This window comes from Notamacropus eugenii, chromosome 5 (genome assembly GCF_028372415.1).
Source record: "Notamacropus eugenii isolate mMacEug1 chromosome 5, mMacEug1.pri_v2, whole genome shotgun sequence".
Taxonomy (NCBI): Eukaryota; Metazoa; Chordata; class Mammalia; order Diprotodontia; family Macropodidae; genus Notamacropus; species Notamacropus eugenii.
The window spans coordinates 174,020,861-174,044,403 of record NC_092876.1 but is presented as its reverse complement, the minus strand read 5'-3'; the positions used below and the strand labels follow the sequence as shown (position 1 = coordinate 174,044,403).

The window sequence follows — 23,543 nt, the reverse complement described above, 5'->3', positions numbered from 1 at the left end:
GCTAACCAGGCAGTCCAGAGTTACAGAACAGAAGTGAGGTCAGAGCTGGCCCTGTGCAAAATAAAGTCCTTTTTACATTTATCCAGATCTTTATAGCTTGCAAAGAACTCTCAAATAAATTCTTTCATAGGAGAGTCACAACAGCTCTATAAGACAGGAAAGCAGGGCAAGTATCCTTAATCCTATATTATAAATGTGGAAACTGGGGCACAGAAAAAAGTTAAGGGGCTGGTCCAAGGTCAAGCAATTGGTTCATAGAATCACAGAGTTGGAAGGGACCCCTGAGATAATATAATCCAACCCGTACCTGAGCAAGAATCCCCTCTACAATACTCCAGACAAATTTTCTATCCAGTCCTCTGCCTCAAGATGTCTAGTGATCAGGAGGCCACTTTCTCTCAACATGGCCCATGGTTGAAGAGTTTTGCTGAGAAGGAAGCTTTGACTTCTATTGAACTGAAATATACCCCCCCTTCCTGTGCATTCTGCCTTCTCTAGCTAACCTGGAATAAGGCTAATTCTTCTTCCGTGTAACATCCATTCAGATTTATCAAGACAACAATAATGTCCTCTCTAAATCTTCACTTTTCTAGCTTAAAGGAGAAAGCAGAGCCAAAACTAAGTCAAGTCTTTTCAATCCATGTCCAATACTTTTCCCACTATGGTACTAAGTGAAGATAGTTTGTGTTGTGTTGCGCTGTTTTGCTTCTTTTTCTTAGGTTTTGCAAATAACAGCTTTTATTTATAAAGCTTTATATGTGTGACCTTGTGTCACTTTCACAATTGCTCTGATATGTTAACTAACTCAAGTATTATTATCCCAATTTTACAAATGAATAAACCGAGGTCCCTAGAAGTGAAGTGACTTTGCTAAACTTACATAACCATTAAGGAACAGACCCTGGACTTAGAACCAGGTTATCTGACTCCAAATTCATTAAACCAACCTTGAAGTACTTCAGAAACATTATCTATTGTAATAAAATCTAGCAATATTTATCCCTTTTATTTTGTTTAAGGGGTTCCATTTTACCCCAAGATAAAACAATGTTAGAAAGAGTTAATTCCTTTCCTCATAAGGATCTGGCAAACGTAGAGGTTATTTTCATAACTACAGGCATACGGGGTCATGTGTGCTCCCAATTATGTCTTAGATTTACATAAAACTCAATGGCACACATTGAGAGGGAGCTATTATTTTTCAAGACTTCCTTAAGATGAAATTGTGGTAGGGGGCCTGAGGGAAAGGCTTCTTTTCTTGCTATGCTCCAATTTCATTTCACATTTCTGTATTATAAGAGAGATTACATTCTCCTCACTCTCGTTTCTCTCTCTCTCTCTCTCTCTCTCTCTCTCTCTCTCTCTCTCTCTCTCTCTCTCTCTCTCTCTCTCTTTCTCTCTCTCTCTTCTCTCTCTCTCTCTTTGTCTGTCTCTCTTTCTCTCTCTTTGTCTGTCTCTCTTTCTCTCTTCCCCCTCCCTCTCTTCTTTTTGTCTATCTCCCTCCCTCTCTTCTCTCTCCTTTTGTCCTTCTCTCTCTCATTCTCCCCCTCCCCCTCTTCCTCTCTCTCACTCACTTTCTCTCTCTCCCTCTTTTCTTCTTTTCTCTCTCTTTCTCTCCTTTTTTTCCTCTCCTCTTCACTCTTCACCCTCCCCTTCTGTATTTCTGTATTTCCAGGTACTGTGTGTCTTTTCTTTGAATATTTATGTGTGTTTCTTTTTATACGTCTCCTCCATTCTTTTTGTCTGTTTTTCTCTCTTTGTCTCCCTCTTCTTCCTTCCCTCTTCTTTTTTTCTTCATCTCTTTCACTTAACTTGCCACAGTATAGACCTGAAATAACTTACATTGTGTTGTATTTAACAGAGTTTTATGTTCCTTGTTCTTAATTTTAAAAGCTGACAAGCAGAATTTGAGTGGCAGATTCCAACTTGTAATGAAAAAAACCTCCTAATGATTCAAAGCATCTAGAAGTGGCATGAGCTGCCCGAGGACATAACGGTGTCCTCCTCTCTGGAGGTCTTCAAGTGAAGTTCAGATGACTCTTCGTCCAGCTTGTTGCAGGGAAATTTCCTGTTCAGGTCTAGATGGCCTCCAAGGTCCCTCCCAACTCTGTGGTTCTAGGACTCCATTCATAGTTCTCTCTAAAAATAAACAAAGCTTATTTTGATTTACATAACCTTCTACTTATTCTATCTGTGGTTCAGGAGTTTTCCATAGAAAAAAGTGAAGCACCCCTGGCCTACTTTACCATTACCAAATGCTCTCCAGACGTGGAGTTGATTTGATGTGTATGGATTCAGCAGCAAAACTAATTAATTTGTTCTGCTCTCTATTTATGGACTAGGACACTTCCAAGTTTCAAGGCAGGGGTGGGCCCAGGGTTGCTATTTCAGAGAGGCTGACAAGACAAATTTCAGGGAAATCAGACCAAGAAAAGTCATGTTAAGAATGTAGAGAATGAGCCCCTCTCCCCTAGACCCAGCCATCTTCAGTGTTAGGTCACAGGCTTGGGACACAGAGCTCCACAAAGGTCAGTAGAACACTTATATATGTCTAGCTATGTAGAACAGTGGATAGAGCACCCAACCAGGAGTCAGGAAGTTTTTGTTGTTATTGAGTCGTTTCATCATGTCTGATTCTTTGTGACCCCATTTGGAGTATTCTTGGCAGAGATACTGGAGTTGCTCCCTTCTCCAAATCACCTCATAGATGAGAAACTGAGGCAAACAGGGTTAAGTGACTTGCCCAGGATCACATAGCTAGTAAGTGTCTGAGGCCCAAGTTGAACTGAAGTCCTGATTTCAAGGTCAGTGCTCTATCCGCTGTACCACCTAGCTGCCCAGCAGGCAGGAAGACCTGAATTCAAATCTTACCTCAATCATTTATTAATTGTTAACCTCTCAGCCTTGGTTTCCTCATCTGTAAAATGGGGATAATAATAATGTAAAATAAGGATAGTGATAACACCCACCTAGAGCACCTATGAGGGTTGAGTGAGATAATATTTAAAGGGCTCTGCAAACCTTAAATCGCTATATAAATCCTAGCTGCCAATAGTATCATTATTGCCAACATACCTTGTTTTTCTCAATTTGCTCTTCAGAAGATTTCAGAGAAGAATCTCAGGAGCAGTCTCTTCAGAGTAATCCCATTAGAGGTTGTATTCATACCATATTCCCTACTGGTGCCCAACCAAGGGTTTCCTTCAATGAGGAAATGAGATTTAGAGAAGGAAAGTAACTGGCACAGACTAACACTGCATGGCCAGCGTGGGAATCTAAACTGAGAGCCAAGAGACCTGGATTTCTAGCACCAGCTATCTCATATAATGTGTAATCTTGAGCAATTCATTTAATTTTGCTAGACTTGTGTTTTCCTTACCTGTTTAAAAAAAGCAAGTGTGGTAGGAAATATTCTCCTTCGGAACTATCCCCTCGCTGGACTTTACTTTCCTCATTTGTAACAGGGGATTTGATTAGAAGATCTCTAAAATTTCTTCCAGTCCTATGAGAACAAAGAACCCTAGAGAACTTGGTTCCAGAGACCTAAAAGCAGGGAATGGAAGTTGCAGAGAGAGGTGTGGGTTTGTAGGAAGAAAACACTTTCTAATCATTGAAGTTGTCTAAAGTGGAATGGACAACCTCAGAAGTAAGGGGGTTCCCCATCAGTAGAGGTATTCAGGCAAAGGCTAGATGGCCACTTCTCAGACATATTATAGAGAGAATTCCTCTTCAGTCCATGTAGCACCAGACAACCTGTGAGAATCTTTCCAACTCTGAAATTTGGCAATTCTATATGTCTGACTGTGAGTAGCAGTATTAAAATCCAAGTCTCCAATCCCAGAAGAACCCTAAAGTACAGTTTCTCAGGCTCCCATTCTTTCTTATTTCTTCCTCTCCTCTCCTCCATCCTCTTCCTCTTTCCTTCCCTTCACAAATCTCACAATATCCACTGAATTTTTTCTGGCTATTTTCACACAATCTGCTCAGTCCAGTATGTTTTCTCCCTCTAGTGACTGAGCCAAGTTATTTCATGTTTGGTAACAAACACGAACTCACACTCTTACACATCTTCAGCTATAAATGCACCGTTGCTCACACATGCATACTACCCTGCTATTTCAGCACACAAAAACACACAGCTTGCCCCACTGTCTCATGTATAACACAACACACAAGCACACAGAAACACTGTCCTAACAGGACAACAGATGAACACACACACACACACATACACATCTCTTCACTTCTCCTTCCAGCCTATCACCCTTTTCTTCCATCCCATGCTCTGCCTTGTTGATGATTTTGTTCTATATTAATGAAGCATCCAACAACCAATGAGCATCTCTTCAGTGTTGAGTTCACACAGACTACCTCTCAGCATTTCATCAGAAATAAATAGGATGCTACTGCTCTCCCTTCGCAGTAGGGAAAAAAGGAACCAAAAATTGCCTCATTTGCCTCATCTGGGGAGCTCAGAAGGGTGGCCAGTGGGGCTACTGGAGTAGGAATACATGCAGTGTAGTGGTAAGGATTTTCTAGATTTAGATTTAAGAGAATTATGACTTTCATACTTATTAGCTGTGTGATTTTGAGCAAGTCACTTCACATCTGTGAGCTCCGATGACTCATTTGTAAAGATGATGATACTAATACATTGTAATACCTTCCTTGCATAAATATTTCTTCTCTCAGCTTCCTGCTCCCCAACCCCAACTACAGAATGTAAGAGTTGGAAGGGACCTTAAAAATCACGTAAGCCAGCTCTTTCATTTTATGGAAAAGGAAACTGAAGCTCTGAAGGGTTAGAGGTGAGTGTAGTAGAAAGAGCATCAGATCTGAGGTATGAAGCAATCGATTAACAAGTATTTATTAAGCACCTATTATGTGTCAAGCATTGTGTTAGGTCCAAGGGATTAAAGTACAAAGAATGAATCAATTGTTCCTTATAGAAACTTACATTCCACTGGGGGAGATATATGCATGTGTGTATACACATATATATACACACATACATATGTATATATACACATGCACATATACATTGTATATATACATACATACATACACACACACACACAGGGTACAACAGGTATGTGTACAGGTTGTCCCAAAAGTTTTGGTGCAATTTTAAGTCTTAGTAGTTTAAAACAGCACTAAGACTTTTGAAACATCCTATATAAGCATATACATAATTAATGTATATCAGATGAATAAATACAAATGTAAGCAAAGTAATTAAATACAAGGTAGTTTGGGAGCTTAAGGGCCTGGAAAAGGTTTTATGCAGAAGATGATGCTTATGCTACATTTTAAAGGACTAGAGAGACTCTATGAAAAGAAGGTAAGTAACGCATTCCATGTATGGAGGCCAGCCTTGGCAAAGGCACAGAGATGGACGATGGAATGATGTGAACAGAGAAAAGGTTAGTTTGGATAGACCTCAAAGGAATGATGTCCAGTGAGGCTAGAAATAGAGGTTGGGGCCAAGTTGTGAAGGGCTTTGTCCTAAAGGCAAAAGGAAGACACTGAAGATGAGTAGGGAAGTCATGTGATAAGATTTGTTCTTAAGGAAAATCACATGCTCATAGTTGGGGAATGAATGAACAAAATTATGAAATATGAGTGCAATAGAATAGTATCATTCCATAAGAAATTATGAAAGTCAGAGAAACCTAGAAAGAATTTATGACATGATGCAAAATGAATTGAGTAGATCCAGGAAAACAATTTATAAAATAGCAACAACACTCTAAAAACAACTTTGAAAGACTTAAGAACTCTGATCAATGCAATTGATCTGACCAGCCACAAATGCAGAACACTAATGATGAAGCATGCTACCTACCTCCTGAAACAGAGGTGATAGACTCAGGATGAAGAATGAGACATATATTTTCTAAGCATGAGCAGTGGAGAAGTTTGTTTTACGTAACTATGCCTATTTGTTACAATCTTGGTTTTTAATAAGGGTGGGATGGTAGGAGGGGAAAAATAGATGTTTGATCATTGAAAATGTTCATTTAATTAGAAATATTTTGGCATCAACATAGAGAATAAACTACAGTGGTGAGGGACTTGAGACCTAAAGACTAATTAAAAAGCTATCACAATAGTATAGACAAGAAGGGATAGGAACCAAAAATAAGATGGTAGCCCCTAGATTTATGTGAGTGAAGATTAGGAGTTGTATTCAAAAGATGGAGGCAGAAAGAGTTGGCAATTGATTGGATGTGTGGAATGAAAGTGAGGAATCAAAGATAATGCCAAGGTTGTGAATCTAAGGGACAGGAAAAATGGTAATGCCTTTGACAGAAATCAGGAACTTTGGAAGAAGGAAGGTTAAGGGAAAGAAAAGATAATGAGATTAGTGTTGGATATTTTGAATGTGAAACGGCTCACCCAGTTTTAAATATTCAATAGGCAATTAATGTGGACCAAAGTTCAGGGTGGAAACCAGGCTGGATATCAATATCTAGGAATCATCTATGTAGAGAAAATAGTTAAACCCATGGAAACTGAGGAGGTAAGCAAGAAAATATAAAAGAAAAGAAGAGGATCAAATGCAGAATCTTGGGGAACACCCACAGTTAGGAGGTATGAATGAATGATGAGTCAACAAAGGAAACTGAGAAGCATTCAGGTTGAAGGAAAACTAGGAAAAAATAGAAGAATAGTGTAACAAAAACCAAAGAAAGTATCCAGAAGACGATGGTCAGTAGTGTCAAATGCAACAGAAAGGTTGAGAAGGTTGATGACTGAAAAGACCATCAGATATGGCAATTAAGAGATCATTAATATCATTAGAGAGTAATTTCAGTTGAGTGGTGAGGTTTCAAATCAGATGGAAGAGTTGACTGAGTAGAAGCCATGACTGTAGACATCTTTCTCAAAAAGTTTGGCTGAGAAAGGAAGAAAAAATATAGGACAATAGCTTGAGGGGCTAGTAGCATCTAATGAAGTGGTTTGTTTTTTGTTGGGGGACGGGGTTAAGGATAGGAGAGACTTGGGCATGTCTGAAGGCAGTAGAGAAAGAACCAGTAAATGGGGAGAGATCGAATATTCAAGAGAGAGAAGAGATAATGAAGGGCACAATTTGCTGAAGAAAATGGGAAGAGATACGATCAAGTACACAGGTAGAAGAGTTGGCTTTGGCAAGGACAAGGGCTTCCTCCTGGTCAGAGACTGGGGAACAGGAGAGAAGTATGGGAAATTGTGACATGGGGTTTTGAGTTGAATAAAATGGAAGCTTAGATCAAAAGACCTCAATTGTCTCAGTAAAGTAAGAGCCAGAGGGATGGGAGAAGGAGAGATGCAGGAAGCTTGAGGAGGGGAGCAAAGGTTTGGGATCGGTTCTGTGGGGAGTGAGATAGGGAATCAATGAAAGAGGAATAAAAAGGTTGGCTTGCTGCAATGAGGGGCCCGGTTGATGTTGGAAAATGTGAATGTGTAATGAGTTGGGTCAGTTGTAGGATTTCCCCCAGGTGCCCTCAGCATCTCATGAGTAGAAGCAAAGGAGGCAGATGGTGGGAGAAATACAGAGCTAAGGTTTGACCTGATATATGTAGTGACAAGAAAACAGAACAAGGAATCTAAGAGTAGAGGACAGTGTGGAATTGAAATTCACTGGGTCTCTTTCCTCCTTTAAAACATGAAGGAAGCCATAATACACGACCTTGAAAGTCCCTTCCAGCTCTGACTTGAGTCCAAGTTCATGAAGCTAATTAAAATCAAATCCAGGGTGATAACATGAGTCTCCTTACACCTACTTCAGTGTGTTTTCCATCACCCACACTACCTCCATGGGTTATATTGGGATAATCTAACTTGGAAAAATTGCCTGGCCTCTGAACACTCCCTGCATATCCACGAGTAGGGGTGCGTGCCCCCTCAAGAATCAAACTAGTCTGAGGATTCATTCCCACAGATTTTTGGGCAACAGCATCAAAGGAAAGCAAATTGGACCAGCAGTTAAGAGAATAAGACAAATGCCACTGAGACTTTGACAGATGGTGGAAGCCGCCATGCTAAGAAGAGAATCTGAGCCTTCTCAGGAACATGGAATTACCTTGAGCTGGCACCATAGCCAAGAACAACGTGACTCTTCCCTTGTAAGCAAATAGGTCCCAACACACTATTCACAACTAGAGAAATAACCAAACCACTGAGCTTGTACCTCTTTACTGCGTGATTAAATCTCTAATGCTTATGACTCCCAGGTTCCTCCTGAAATCAAGCAGTTCTCACTCATCCTTGCAGGGTGGACTGCTTGGCATGGAAGGGAGGAGGCAGGCATGGAACCAGAAATCTAATCTCTCTAGAAGTCAGGGTTTTGCCTGGCGATGTGGCACCAGGAAGCAAACCTTAGGACAAGGGCTGTTACAGTGCTTACTTCAGGAGCCTGGATGCTGGTGACAGATTTCTTTATCTCTCCCCTTTTCCATTTTGCCATCATGAAGTGATCTTATGAATGAATTACCTTAAGTGACTCCTGAAAGTCTCAGGAGTAGGGAAAGAGAGAGTTCTTAATGCTAAGGTCAACAGAGTGAGCAAAAGCCAGTGGAGATGTTGGAAGGAAGTTTCTCCATCTCACTTGCTCCCTGCTCAAACCAACTATACTCTAGCCCCCCAAACAGGTTGTGTAACAAAGGGAAGAATATTCTAGGGATCGGACCAGAGTTTAGCTTATGTCAACTGCAGTGATGAAAGTTATAGGCAAAGCAAATTTTGGTCAAAAGTTGACATTAGACCTTCTAATCCTTATGAGATCTTTTCCCTCCCATGGCCTTGGGGACAGTTCTATTTCCTGGGGAAAATGGTCTGGGAACTAGAATCCTAGGATCTTGAATCTTAGACTGGAAGAGATCTCACAAGTTATCAATCCCCTCATTTTACAGATGAGGAAACTGAGGCACAGAAAGGTTAATTGATTTACCTCATGTCACATGGGTAACATGCAGAATCCAACCAATTGTGCCAAGTTAGATTATCCCAATATAATCCAGGGAGGTAATGTAGGTGATAGAAAACACATTGAACTAGGTGTAAGATAACTCATGTTATAACTCTGGGTTTTATATTGATTAGCTTTATGAACTTGGGCTCAAGTTTGAGTTGGAAGGGACTTTCATGGTCATGTATAACAACCTCCCTCATAACAGTTGGGATTTAAATTTAGGGTGCCATGACTCTAGGTTCAGCATTCTTTCCTCTGTGCTTTGCCAAGTGAATTAAAACCAGCTTTACCAGGCTAGGTGTATTCTACATTCAGCCTGTGTCTTTAAGGATGTCAGTAGGTTTACCTATTTGTAAAATGGAAGAGATTGGAAATGGGGTTAGAAAGGGGGAGAGAATAATCCCTACAATCTAAATGTGTGCTTCTAGATTAAAGAAAACGGCTGCCTTAAACAGATGGGTTAATAGCCTCACAGGCTCCAAATTCCCCAAACCGAAGACATAGATGTTTATTGTGAGCAGGAAGCCAGGAAAGCAGGATGGGCGGCTCAGTTCATCCCAGCCCCCATTGCCCAAGTTGGTAGTTATCAAATCAGAGCACAAATAGAATTGTCCTGCAATGTAAGCGGAGGGCCGTGAAGGATTGAATTAATGTCCTGATGTCTCTAGCCAGATGGAAAGAGCCTGGAAAATCAGGCAGGGGTACAGAAAGTGTGCCTGAATGAAGAAGGCTCTGACCCTGGAGGGAGAACTACCTGAGACTCATTGAGCTCGCCATAACAGGGATGTCAGCCCGGATGAGAGTAATCTCTGGAGGAGAGGGTGAGAGGGAAGGGAAGGTGAAGGCCTGTGCAATGGATAGAGGGCATTTACAGTAACAGCAAGATACAATCTGACAGCAGAGGCTCCTGAGTGCAGACTCTCGGTGAGCAAATAGAGGTACGTTAAGGGGAAAGAGGTACCAGCTGGGACAGAGTTCATGAAGGAGCATGGCAAGAAGACAAGTCTAGTGCTGAATGGATGGTTGAGCATTTGTGCTGTAGCTCAGGACAGTCACCAGCACTTTTAGCACTTTTCCAAGAGACAAAGAATGACCAGCCAACAGAGACTTCTCCATTGCCTGATTTCCTAGAACTGTTGCTCCCATTTGTCCGAGGTGTTGATGCAATTTGTTCACTAGTAATAGCCAACAAGTGTAGGGGTAGAAAGAATAACAGATTTGTCATCAGATAGACCTGGGGTCAAGTCTCAGTTCTGAAATGTACTAGCTGTGTGACCTTAAGTAAGTCACGTAGTTTCTCTGTGACAGTTTCCTCATCTATAAAATGGGTATAGTAATACTTTCCACTTATGACCTCACAGAGTTTTTGTGAGACTCAATTGTCATAATGTATGTAAAATACTTTGTGACCAGGAAGCCACTTATAAATTTGAATAGTTATGAAGTCATGACAATAATAGCTACAACAACTAAATACTTTAAAGGCTGAAAAGTCCTTTACATACATTATTTCACTTGGCCAAAAAGTAACTTGGTTCACCATACCACAGCCCCTAGTTAGCACCTGATTTACATAGTAAGTTCTAATAAATGTTTGTTGACTGACCAATCTCATTTTGCTATGCAATGTCAATGCATCAGTCAATAAACTGTATTAGAACAGTCCTGTGAATGATAAAATACCTTTTAAAGTATTCAACTAAATATTAGACCTCCTTCAATGGTTCTCAGTACCCATGAGTGGCTCCCTTGGTGATTCCCAACACAGTCAGGCTCTTACAGATCAAAGTGACTCAAAAGGAGATTCCATTATGGATGATACCAGGATTAGGTTACATCAGGTACTAACACAACTCTCAATCCTTTCTAACACACACAAATGCGTACCTCCTTCCTTGAAGAAAGGAAGCAGGAAAGACCTTCTCAGTATCAAAAGGACACATGATTTTAGACCTCAAAGGAACCTAAAATATTATCTAGCTCAGATACTTCATTGACAGATGAGAAAACCAAGGCCCTGGGAGGCTTGCTTGGAGAGGTGGTGGTTGTGAGAACAGGGACTTAAAACTATCTAGGAACACACTGGGGCCAATGAACCAACCAAGTTAAAGAGCCAGTTCTGTCTAGTGGAAGAGGAGGAAGAAAAGGAAAATAGGCAGAAGGGAAGTGAAGCAAAACTTTTATTTATTTTTTACATAAGTTTTTAATAATGCCTTTTGCTTGTACATCACAGTCATTTCTGGATATACCCCTGTCTGTGATTTCATTGGTGTGGGTGCTCTCTTTACTGATGTAGATCTCAACCTCTTCCTACTGTCTCACCCGTTGGCCACAGCCTAATGCAAACAACTACATAGAAACAAGATAAACAGGAGATAATAGATTTTTACTGGGGGTGGGGGGGAATTAATTTAATTTAGTTTTAAAATAAAGAAAGAAAACAAGAAGCAAAGACACCTTCAAGCACACATATGACCAGAAAGAGTTGAGTGGCCAAAGGGTGAACATGAGTAGTGAGTTGGTATGCCCAAGATATTAAAAGAACAAGAAGAATAATTCTGAAGTTTGGGGGAATTTTTCTGTGGAGTATTTGAGTAGACATATAAACAAGGATTATACAAAATGAGAGGGTATGAAGAGGTTGAGAGCTATATTAGTAAAAAAGAGCACCCACATCAATGAAATCTCCTTAGAAGTATCTAAGTATCATACAAAGCACCTTTCTAGGCCATTGTAGGATTTACCAAAAAAGTGTCAAAATACCTGCCCTCAAAGAACTTATAATCTAAATGGGGAAAGGAGACATATGTACATGAAACAGCAAGAGATAAAAAAAAATTCTATCTAAAATAATTTAAAATTGCATTTAGCCTACCAAAGACACACTTTGGACTTATATGACTACAACTACAGAGCACTTTTAACAGAAATAAAGACAGATAATTGGAGAGATATTCATTATTCATAGTACAGCTATACCAATTTAATGAAAATGATGGTAGCACCTGAATTAATTTACAGATTTAGTGCAATACCAATCAAAGTACCATGGAATTATTTTATATAATGCTATACTTGTTTTATTCCTGCAAAAGCTTTTTAATTTTGTATAATCAAAATTGTGTACTCTCTCTTTTAAGATCACCTCTATTGCTTATTTGATTAAGAATTTGCCCCCGAGTCACAATTTGCAAGGTACCACCTTCCATTTTCTTATAATTGTTTTTCAATGTGGCCTTTTATATTTCAACTGAGTATCCATTTGGAACTTATTGTGCTAATAGTAGCAAAACTCATCTGGAAAAACAGAGGTCAAGATTTCAAGGGAAATCGAGGAAAGAAAAGCAGGAACTACCATTACCAGATCTCAAACTATATTACAGAGCAATTATCTTCAAAAACCAGTTGTTCCTGACTAAAAATAGAAAAGTTGACCAATGGGATAGAGTAAGCAAGCAAAACTGAGAAGCAATCATGCATAGCAACCTATGTTGCTATGTAAAGTAAATTCAGTAAAATGAAGGACACAAACTACTAAGATAAAGACTATCTATTTGATAATAACTGGAAAGCAGTCTGGCAGAAATCAGGTTTAGACCATCATCTTACATCACATGCCATAATAATTTCCAAGTAGATTCTTAACCTAAAAGTAAAAGGCCATATCAAAAAGCAATTCGAGAAAAATGGAAGGTGGTACTTTGTACAATTGTCAATTGTCAATTCTTAACCAAATTCTTAACCAAAGTAGGGATAAAGGTAACCTTCAAAGATAAAAATAGATGATTTTGATTATGTATAATTTTTTTTAAATTTTCAAGAACAAAATAGATGCATCTGTAATAAGAAGAAATGTTGACTTGGGAATTTTTTTTTTACAATTTAACAGATTTAGCAGAATCTCTGCTAAAATTTGATATTCAAGCTATATAGAGAATTGCTACAAAGATATAAAAAAAGAACCATTACTCAAACGATAATTGATCAAATACCATGAATAGGCAGTTTTTTTTTTAAAAAAAGAAATACAAACCATCAACAACAATGTAAAAGAATACTCAAAATTACTCCTAATTGGGGATATGCAAATTAAAACAGCTCTGAGGTTTTAACTCATACCCACCAGATTTGGTAAAAATGACAAAAGTTTGGAGGTAATTTAGTAAATGCTGGAGGGACTGTGGAAAGATAAGTATGTTGTTAGTAAAGTTATGAATCAGTTCTAGAAAACAATATGGAATCACACTGGAAAACTCTAGATATTCTTGAACTTAGCAATGAATACATCTACTAGATATATCCATGAAGTATGTAAAGGATAGGGGGAAGGTTCCTACTTGCACAAAAATATTTGTAGCAGTGCTTTCTTTAGTATAGCAAAGAACTGATAGTCACTCCTTAGCCCACTACTTGACTTGTTACTATTCAGTCAATCAAGAAGTATATATTCATTCTCATTTTCTTAAATTCTAAGGTAATCCAGGGATATATCTGGATATTTCCTTTACTAAAATAATAGCAACCTTCCTAAAAACAACATGGTCTCCATTGATTGAATCATAGGATCATAGATTTACTGGGTCATAATTGAAGAATGGTAAGGGACCCCAAAGGCCATATAATCTGATCTCCTAAATGTACAAGTAAGAAAACTGAGGTCTGGGCAAATTAAATAACTTGCCAAAGGTCACAAAGGTAGCCAGCATCAGAGGAAGAATTCAAACCCAGGTCATCTGACTCTAGAACCAGTGTTCTCTCTACTAGAGGCACAAATTGTGATATATGTGTAATGGAATATTATTGCATTAGGGAGAAAATATTCTTATATTGAAACATAAGAAATGAAGAATTCACAGAAACTTAAGAAGATTTATATGTGTGTGTGTGTTCATCCTTCATTGCCAAAGAAGACCATGCCATCAGAGAAATGATGACATGACTTGCACTTGACTTTGTTTTGAGTGAGGGAGGGCTGTGCAGGTCACGAGCCTCACTTCTCCAGAGCCATCTGAATCCAGTGACCAGATATTCATCAGGATGACTGGAGATGACCCAGGATGAGGCAATTGGGGTTAAGTGACTTGCCCAAGGTCACATAGCTAGTGTCAAGTGTCTAGGTGAGATTTCAACTCAGGTCCTCCTGACTCCTGCACTGGTGCTCTATCCACTGCACCAACTAGCTGACCCTGGAAAAAGTAAGCAGAACCAGGACAATAGTCTATATACAATAACCATAATGATGTCTGGAAAACGATATAGAAAGACATCAAAACTCTGTTCAGTTCAATGACCAGTCAAGTCCGGAGGCCTAATGGTAAAGCATGCCTGTTCTTAGCAGGGGAGTGGAACAACGTACCTGTGGATGAGGCATATGGCATCAGATGTGACCAACATATTGGTCTGTTTTACTTCCCTGTATTTCTCTTTTGTGGGCAGCTAGGTGATGCCGAGGATAGAGTGTAAGGCCTGAAGCTCAGAAGACTCATCTTCTTTGGTCTCTGACAGTTACTGTGTGACCCTGGGCAAGTCATTTAACCCTGTTTGCCTCAGTTTTTTCATCTGTAAAATGAGTTAGAGAAGGAAATGGCAAACAACTCCAGAATCTTTGCCAAGAAAACTCCAAATGGGGTCACAAAGAGCCAAATACGACTGAACAACAACTTCTATTCTACAAGGGAAGGTCTTATTCAGTGGGGGTGGGGAGGTGAAAGAATTCAGAAGTCACAGTGATATAAAAAAGAAAGAAAAAACATCAACAAAACATTGCTTCAAATGCAATAGAAAAGAGAGTTTACCCCTAGCAAACACATACAGGCAACTTAAAGGATTTCTCTCTCCCAAAGATAATTGCATTTGCCCCTTTCTTCTTCAGGCATGAGTCAATAGTCAGTCAATAAGCATTTATTAAACTAGACCGTGTTCAGAGAAGATAGCACCTCTGGTGGGAGGCTGCTGATCCACCTCTGGGGTCTACCTGGCACTCAGCTCTCCCTCCCAGCAGACAGGCTAAACCAGGCTGAAAGCAACCCTCAGGCCTCAAACCGTCTGTGACTTAGGGGGATGTCTACCCCAAGCATGTGAAGACTTCCCCTGGAGTAATGAGTGAATACAGGATTGTAGAGGGAATGAAGGAAAGGGAAATATAGCGGAGAAAAGATTAGGATTGCAAGGCCCCAAATATGCTGGCCACAATAAAAGAAAGGAACTATGGAGGGAAAAGCAGCAGGCTCCAGACCCCTCTCCTCCCCTTCCAATCTGCTCCTGAGACCTGAGGGGTCCCTTTGCTGATCTGTAGTGCTCTGCATGCTCAGTCCCTTGCCCAGCGCGTCCAAGGCTGCAGGCTGAACCAGACTCACAAAAACAAACTGCCAGCAGGGAAACCTCTTCCAGCTAGGAGCCAGTTGACTTACAAACTGTCTCCAATCTGCTGCTAACTTTCGCCTACAGCTGTAACACCCAACTCTGTGATCCTAACAAATCTGACACAGAGTCGGGCTGGGGAGGAGGTACAGGGAGCTTGGATCAGAGCCCCAGAGCAGGGGAAATTGCCCCTCTTCCCCTGTCGCCCACCTCCAGGCTCAGGGTATCATTCAGAAGGCAGTCTGGGTAACCCCCGAGGTTATGGGGGCCATGAAGCAGAAACCTAGCCCACTGTTGCTCCTCTTGAAAACATGTAGAAAAGTACAAGTTTCCATGCAGACCTCTGGGGCAGATGCTCCATTAGCTGCCCCCACTTGCCCCCCAGGTCTTCTCCCCTTTTTCCCTAGCTGCCCCACCCTCCACGGTAAACATTCTATTAAACCTCTTGAGATCACAAGAGTCACATATAAATAGTCATTGGCCTTTGAAAGCCATGAAGCACAATGAATAGGTGGTGCAGCGGATAGAGCACCAGTGCAGGAGTCAGGAGGACCTGAGTTCAAATCTCACCTCAGACACTTGACACTCACTAGCTGTGTGACCTTGGGCAAGTCACTGAACCCCAATTGCCTCATCCTGGGTCATCTCCAGTCATCCTGATGAATATCTGGTCACTGGATTCAGATGGCTTTGGAGGAGAAGTGAGGCTGGTGACCTGCATAGCCCTCCCTCACTCAAAGTCAAGTACAAGTCATGTCATTATTTCTCTGATGGCATGGTCTTCTTTGGCAATGAAGGATGAACACACACAGTTCTAGAGGTCAAAGATCTGGGTTCAAATGCCACCTCTTCTATTTACTACCTGTGTGACCTTGAGCAATCATCTTTCCTCTCCAGACCTCAGTTTCCCCATCTGTAAAATGAGGATGTTGGGTTAAATGGTCTCTGAGCTCCCTTCTATCTTTAGAGTTTCTGTGTGATTCCAAGATGTAGAAAGGAAATCTGATATAGCTGAGTCAAAGGATCTGAGTGTTTATCCTGATTGCAATGCTCACAATCTATAATAGTAACTTACTCTCATAGATTTAGGGCTGGAAAGGAATCTTAGAGGTAGCTAGCCTAACCTGATCTTAGCCAAGTCACTTCAGGCCAAGGTCTGAAATGGAGATCTCACAACAGCTTTTTTCTATAGAGAATTCTTGGGCGGGGAGGAGGAGAGGGGGATTGTTCATCCTTCATTGGAAAGAAGACCATGCCATCAGAGATATAATGACATGACTTGCACTGGACTTTGTTTTGAGTGAGAAAGGTCTGTGCAGGTCACTAGGATTCATCAGGATGACTGGAGATGACCCAGGATGAGGCAATTGGGGTTCAGTGATTTGCCCAAGGTCACATAGCTAGTGAGTGTCAAGTGTCTGAGGTGAGATTTGAACTCAGGTCCTCCTGACTCCTGCACTGGTGCTCTATCCACTGCACCATCTAGCTGCCCCAGGTAGAGGGAACTTCCTACACCTTACACCATCCCACCCCGCCCCAGTGTACTCTGTGATCCATTGACAATGGCCTCCTGGCTATCCCTCCCCCATGACATTCCATCTCCTGGCTCTGGGCATTTTCTCTGGCTGTCCCCCATTCCTGCAAGATTCTTTCTCTTTGTGTCCACCTCCTAGTTTCCCTGGTTTCCTTCAAGTCCCAGATAAAATCCCACCTTTCATAGGAAGACTTTCCCAATCTCCTTTAATTCCTTCCACTGATTATTTCAAATTTGTACTATCTATAGCTTGTTTGTGCATAGCTGGTTCATGCAAAGCATATGTAGCATACATAACATCAGATCCCCCATTATTAGACTGTGAGGTCCTTGAGATCTGATACTGTCTTTTGCCTTTCTTTATATCCCCAGTGATTAGTATTATGCCTGGCACATAGTAGGCCCTTAGTAAATGTGTATTAACTAACTACTGATTAGCACATGAAATGTGCTCAAATGAAGTCCTGTCCAGAGGTAGTGGAATGGCCCAGGGGTTCTTTCAATGTTCCCTATGACTTAAACTGTGATATTGCTTTTGGGAGGAATAGGGAACATACCAGATAACCGAGGAAGGATCCAAAAAGATCCAGACTGACTAGGGCATTGGACTGAACCTAATAAGGGAAAATTCAGCAGAGACAAAGGGGTCAGGGGACAGCTAAGTTGCGCAATAGATAGCATCCTGGGCATGGAGTCAGGAAGATTCTTCTTTCTGGTTCAAATCTGGCCTGAGATACTTACTAGATGTGTGACTTTGGGCAAGTCATTTTAACTCTGTTTACCTCATTTTTCTCATCTATAAAATGAGCTGGAAATAGAAATGGCAAACCACTCCAGTATCTTTGCCAAGATAACCCTAAATGCGGTCATGAAGAGTCAGACATGACTGAAACAACTGAACAACAGGGATAAATGTCAAGTTTTACACTTCAGTTCAAAAAATCTGCTTAAGAAATACAAAACAGAGAAGTCATAGAAAGCAGTTTGTCTCTTTACAAGAAGAAGCTAGGTGGTTCAGCACTGGAACTCAAGAAGACCTGTGTGACCCTGGACAAGTTGTCTTGAGGACCAAATGAAATAATTGTAAAAATGCTTAGCCCCATGCCTGGCACATAGTGGGCACTTAATTACAGTCTGTTCCCTTCCCTTCCTAGCTAGTCTGTTGTGTGTTTGTCCTTCGTTCTCGAAGAGGACCATGACATCAAGATGATGACATGACTTGCAGTTGACTTTGATTTGAGTGAAAGAGGGCTATGCAAGGTCACCAGCTGTACTTTCTCCTCCTGAGCCATCTGGGTCCAGTGGCCTGATAGCCATCAGGACGACTGGAGATGGCCCAGGATGCCTTATGAGACACTGGCCCTTTCAGGCTGAGGCCTTATAGCATTCTCACTTTGAGTGAGACACACCCATTCAATGAATAGGTTTCTTTAAGTAGTTGCTCAAGGGATGGCCCCCTTAATCAAAACAAACAGGGAGAAGAAGACCCTCAGAGTTCCTGGATAAAAGAGAAACAATTACTCTTTAGTCTGGGATCACACCATCAATCAAAAAGCAATTATTAAATGCCTGCAATATTTCAAGAACTATGCTTGACTTTAGGAAACAAAGGGACAGCTAGATGGCACAGTAAAAAGAGTGCTGGGCCACTGATTAGCTGTGTGACACTGGGCAAGATAGTTCACCCTGGTTGCCTCAGTTCCTCATCTGCAAAATGAGCTAGAGAAGAAAATGGCACACCACTCCAGGATCTTTGCCAAGAAAACCCCAAATGGGATCACAAAAAGTCAGACATGATTGAAATGACTGGATAACAACCGGAAAAGAAAAACAAAACTGAAACATTCCCTACCCGCATACAGTCTATAGTTTATTGAAAGAAACAACATGAACCCACATAAATACACAAAAAATAAATACAAGGTAATTTAGGCAACAGCTAGAAACACTAGCAGCCTCCTGGGGGACCAGCAAAGGCCCTCCAGTAGATGCCGAGACTAGTGCTGAGCTTTCAAGAAAACTAGAATTTTAAGAAGTGAGAAAATTCATGGTCAACACAGGGGATAGTCTGTACAGAGGCGTAAAGATGGGAAGCAATGTTGTGATTCAGGATGAGCAGGAAGGCCAGTGTTTCTGGACTAGAGAGAATACGAAAGGGAGTAATATATGATTAAGTGGAAATGTAGGTTGAAAAGGTTGCAAAAGACCTTAAATGCCAAGCAGAGGATTTTATATTCGGTCCTGGATGTGAAAGGAACCACTGGAGTCTCTCAAGAAGGGCAATATCCATGTGGAGCATGGGTTGGAGTTGGGAAAGACTTATGGGAGGGAGATCCATTAGGAGGCTATTTTAATAGTCCAAGTCAGGAGTGAGGAAGGCCTGAACTAGGGTGGCAACTATGTGAGAAGAAAGAAGGGGCTGGATACAAGAGTGGGGCAGGGAACAGGATGGCATAATGTCCTAAGTATAAAGACCCATGTCAACTGAGGGCATCCCTCTGTGGTGGAGGAAGAGAGGAGGATACCAAGATGTCTGGGTCCTGGATGATAGCAGGGAACCCTTTGCAAAGAGTCGGAGGCCCCCGTTGCATTGGCCATGGAGTCTTAATTAAGATGATTTTGGTAAGCAAGCACAGAAGCAAATCCTGCATTCCTCACTTCACATCAGCCTGTGTCAAGGGTACTGCTAACTTAAGAATCATAGAATGCTAGACCTGGGGGGAACCTTAGAGATTACCTAGTCCAAAAATCTCCCCACATTTTACAGATGAAGAAATTGAGATTTTTGGAAGCTAAGTGGTCAATTAGGTGATGCAGTGGATAGAGTATTAGACTTGGAGATAGAATGATCTAAGTTCAAATCCTTCCTCAGATACCAGCTGTGTGACGCTGGACAAGTCAATTTCTCTTGGCCTCAGTTTTCTTATCTGTAAATTAGGAATAACGATAGTACCTACCTCCCAGGGCTATGGTGAGGATCAAATGAGGTAATACATATGAAGTGTTTTGCAAACCTTCAAGGGATCTTTATATGCAAGCTTTTGTTACTGTCCTTGATATTATTATCATATGACTTGCCCAAGGTCTCACAGCTGATAAATGGCAGAGCTGGAGTCTGACCCAAGCCTTCTGATTGCCAAACTGTTTTTTATTACTCCACACTGCCTGTTACCTCCCCCAGGTCCATCCTTCTAGCTCTGTCTTCTGTATGGAACTTGTATTGAATATATGGGCCCTCTTGGCCACCCAACGGTTAATTTGGTTTTCCCGGGTTGACAATAAACACACCACCAAAACAGGCAACTATTTTTATCCCCAGATTAATCACAAAAGGCTAAGGCTTCCACCTTCCCTGTGATTAAAAATTAGGAGACCAAATTCTATAGTGGTACAGGATAATAACCAATCCAGCTAGTGTGATGTATGAATAATGCATCTCTTGGCTGGCTGTTCCACTGTTCCTCTCCCCCTTCACTGCCTCCCTCTCACTGTCTCTTCTGCCCAAGTTTGAATGGAGAGGTAATGAGTTGCTCTCCTTCCGGTAAAGTTACAGCTGTGGAGAACGACTGTTGATTTCTATTCAGTTTGACGGCCCTGTGCATCCTCTCCCAGCCCTTCCTCCTTCTGCTGCATAGGCACACACACACATACACCCCCACAGCCACCATCCTCCATCCACACCCCTCACTCCCACCCTCACCCCCATCTGGTGTGTAATGAGCCGAGGGCCAATCAATAATGCATGCCTACATGAATAACCAGGATGATAACCACTTATTTCGGAAGATGTAATCAGGACCCATTCTGAGTGTGTGTGTGTATGTGCGTGTGTGTGTGTATGTGTGTATACATGAGCCTAATCTCTCCTTATCTCTATGTCTCTGTTACCTCTAATTCAATAGACTGAAGCATAAGCAAAAAATGTATTGGGAAATGTTTCAAGAGAATTAAATAGGTATTATTTGGCAACCTGGGGCATGAGGACACAAGTCAAAACAGTATAATGCAGCCTCAGTGAGACTTCAGGTTTGGAGTATGGCTCAGAGAGGCTCAGACAAGAGGCCTGACCATTTGGGACACTTGTGGTCTTTATAGGAGGCAGCAGAGACAAGGGGGTTGGGGAGGGGAATGGAGCCATGGCTATACACAGAGCACAGGGTGTCCAGAACCCTGCATCTTACTCTTCCTCCTAAAATACTAGTTATGTGATCCCAGCCAACCAAAGTAGGCTGAGATCACTGAGGCCTTACTAACTCTCCTCTACTTTCGAGTCTTAGTTAGGGAGGCAAGGGTAGAGGGTAGGTAGATGAACAAGGAGAGAGTATTAGGTTAAAAATCCTATCTTTGTCTTTGTGAAAGGGTCATGGCCGGTCACTCTTGCCCTGTGGATCTGTTCTCTTCTCTGGAGAGGAGTGGGAAGGGGCCTTCTCTGCATCTTTGGGATGAAATTCCCATTATTGAGAGCAAATCATTAGCTGCTTTTCACTTCCCCATTTATCAGATCCCACAATCATCCTCTTTTCCCACCCTAAACCATCTTGTGATCATGGGGCTCTGACCAACCCTGATCAGCCCAAGGAAGGCGAGCCAAGAACTAATGAGTGTTTAACAAGCCCCCAAATGAAGGCCGTGAGCAGTGTTGGACCAGTGGGTTGTCATTACTGCTGAGCCCCCAGGGGCCCTGGCCACCCCACCCAGAGAGGCCATCTGCACTGAGCTGTGGGACCACCCAGCAAGACTTTGGCTGAAAAGAGAAAGGCCTGGGAGGGGTTGGATGACCTCAAAAAGGCCAGAACATCTTCCTTCAGCCAAAATAGTAGGCATTGGGAGAGAGAAAAGGGAGGGTAATGGGATAGGGAGAACAGGAGCAACTGATTTCATATCAGAACACTGAAAGTATTCATTTTCTCATCCAAAATGTAAGGAGGAGACTATTTAGATTTTAGTTATAGTGCCAGGATGTTTAGCCAGAGAGAATCCTGACCGTAGGCAGAAGGATAGATGTGAAGAACCCCAAAGGGGAGAGACTTCTATTTAAGGATAATAGTTAGAGTTGTGTGGGCCCTCTGAGGGCAGCTAGTCCAATCCTTGAATTTTTCAGATGAAGAAGCTAAAGCCTAGAAAATTAAGGAGATTTGCCCTAGGTCACACAGGTAGGAAATGGAAGAGTCAGAATTTGAAGTCCATTCCCCGGATTTCAAATCCAGGGGGCTTTCCCTTGTACTGTACTGCCTCTCAATGCCCAGCTGACTCTGGGACAAAGCAGTTATTGATGGGAGATGTTAGGGGAAATGGCTTAGGGGATCCTGGCACTATCACATGACATGTCTTAGGCCCAAGAAATTCACACTTTGAAGGGGACTCTTGGAAGAAAGGAAGGAAGGAAGGAAGGAAGGAAGGAAGGAAGGAAGGAAGGAAGGAAGGAAGGAAGGAAGGAAGGAAGGAAGGAAGGAAGGAAGCATTTATTAAGCACCCTGTATGTGCCTGGAACTGTGCTAAAGGAAGTGCCCAGTATATTCCTGGAACTATACTAAACTTTTTACAAATACTATCTTATTTTATCCTCACAACCACCCTTTGAAATAGGTGCTATTATTATACTCAATTTACAGTGCAGTAAAGTGAGGAAGGAAAAGATTGAGTGATTTGCTCAGGGGCATACAGCTAATGAGTGTCTGAGGGTGGATTTGAATTCAGGCCCAGCACTCTATCCATTGCACTGCCAGTTGCTTCCTCTGTTTCTCTGGGTGAAGAGACCTCCTCATACCAGGGAGCTAGACCTTTACTCAAGTACTGGGTGTAGCACAAGCCCAGCAGTCTGTAGAGGGAAAACCTATAAATCCCATCCCCATAATAACTCATGGTAACCAGAAGAGAGAGCCACCTTTATATCAGGCTAATGCCACTGTTTTAGTCATTCTAATGTCCTGCAGGGATCAAAGGCTGCTGCCCAGACCAAGCCAATGTCCAGGGCCTCCAGAACAGACTGCATTCCTTTATTCCAGGGGAAGAAGCAAGAGAGTGATAGCATGAGGGAGGTGAGAAGACAGAACTATAACAGAACTTGAACAATTTGTAATTTTTCCAGGGAAGCAAAGGAAGGGAAAAGAGAGTAGAAATGGCCTGAGGCCTGAATACTCTGCCTAATATCATAATATATGGAAAGGGTACTGGTTTAACAGTAAGGGAACTTGGGTTCTAGTCTTTAATAATATATACTACTATCATCTATGACCTTGGGCAAGTCCCCTAACATTGCTGGGCATCTTCTTCCTCATGTCTAAACCATCTCTAAAATCAATCAGTTAGCAGGGATTTATTAAGCACCTTCCATGTGCCAAGCATTGTATACAGATATAAAGAATGAAACCATCCCCACTCTCAATGGACATGAAAGTATGAAAAGCTTGATCATTTTAAATAGGTTCAATTTTTATTTTTCAATTCAGTTATTATAAGGCTTTACTTAGTTACTCTGAAAAAGTTGACCTGCCAGAGAGAATACTCTTTGGCCAGTCACACACACACACACACACACACACACACACACACACACACACACATCCAAGTCAATTAACAAGTGTTTATTAAGCATATGCTAAATACTATGCTAGGTATTTGGGGATATACCTGATAGCGTAGCCCAACCAAGTCAAGTTATAGAAATCCAACCACTGCCAACCTTCTTCCAGAGAA

General features: G+C 41.5%; 1 protein-coding gene across 2 annotated transcripts in view; it reads left to right on the top strand.

The window, feature by feature from the left end:
- KIRREL3 (kirre like nephrin family adhesion molecule 3) overlaps positions 1–23,543 on the top strand; it is a 757,177-nt gene that overhangs the window by 674,069 nt on the left and 59,565 nt on the right. The window lies entirely within an intron of this gene.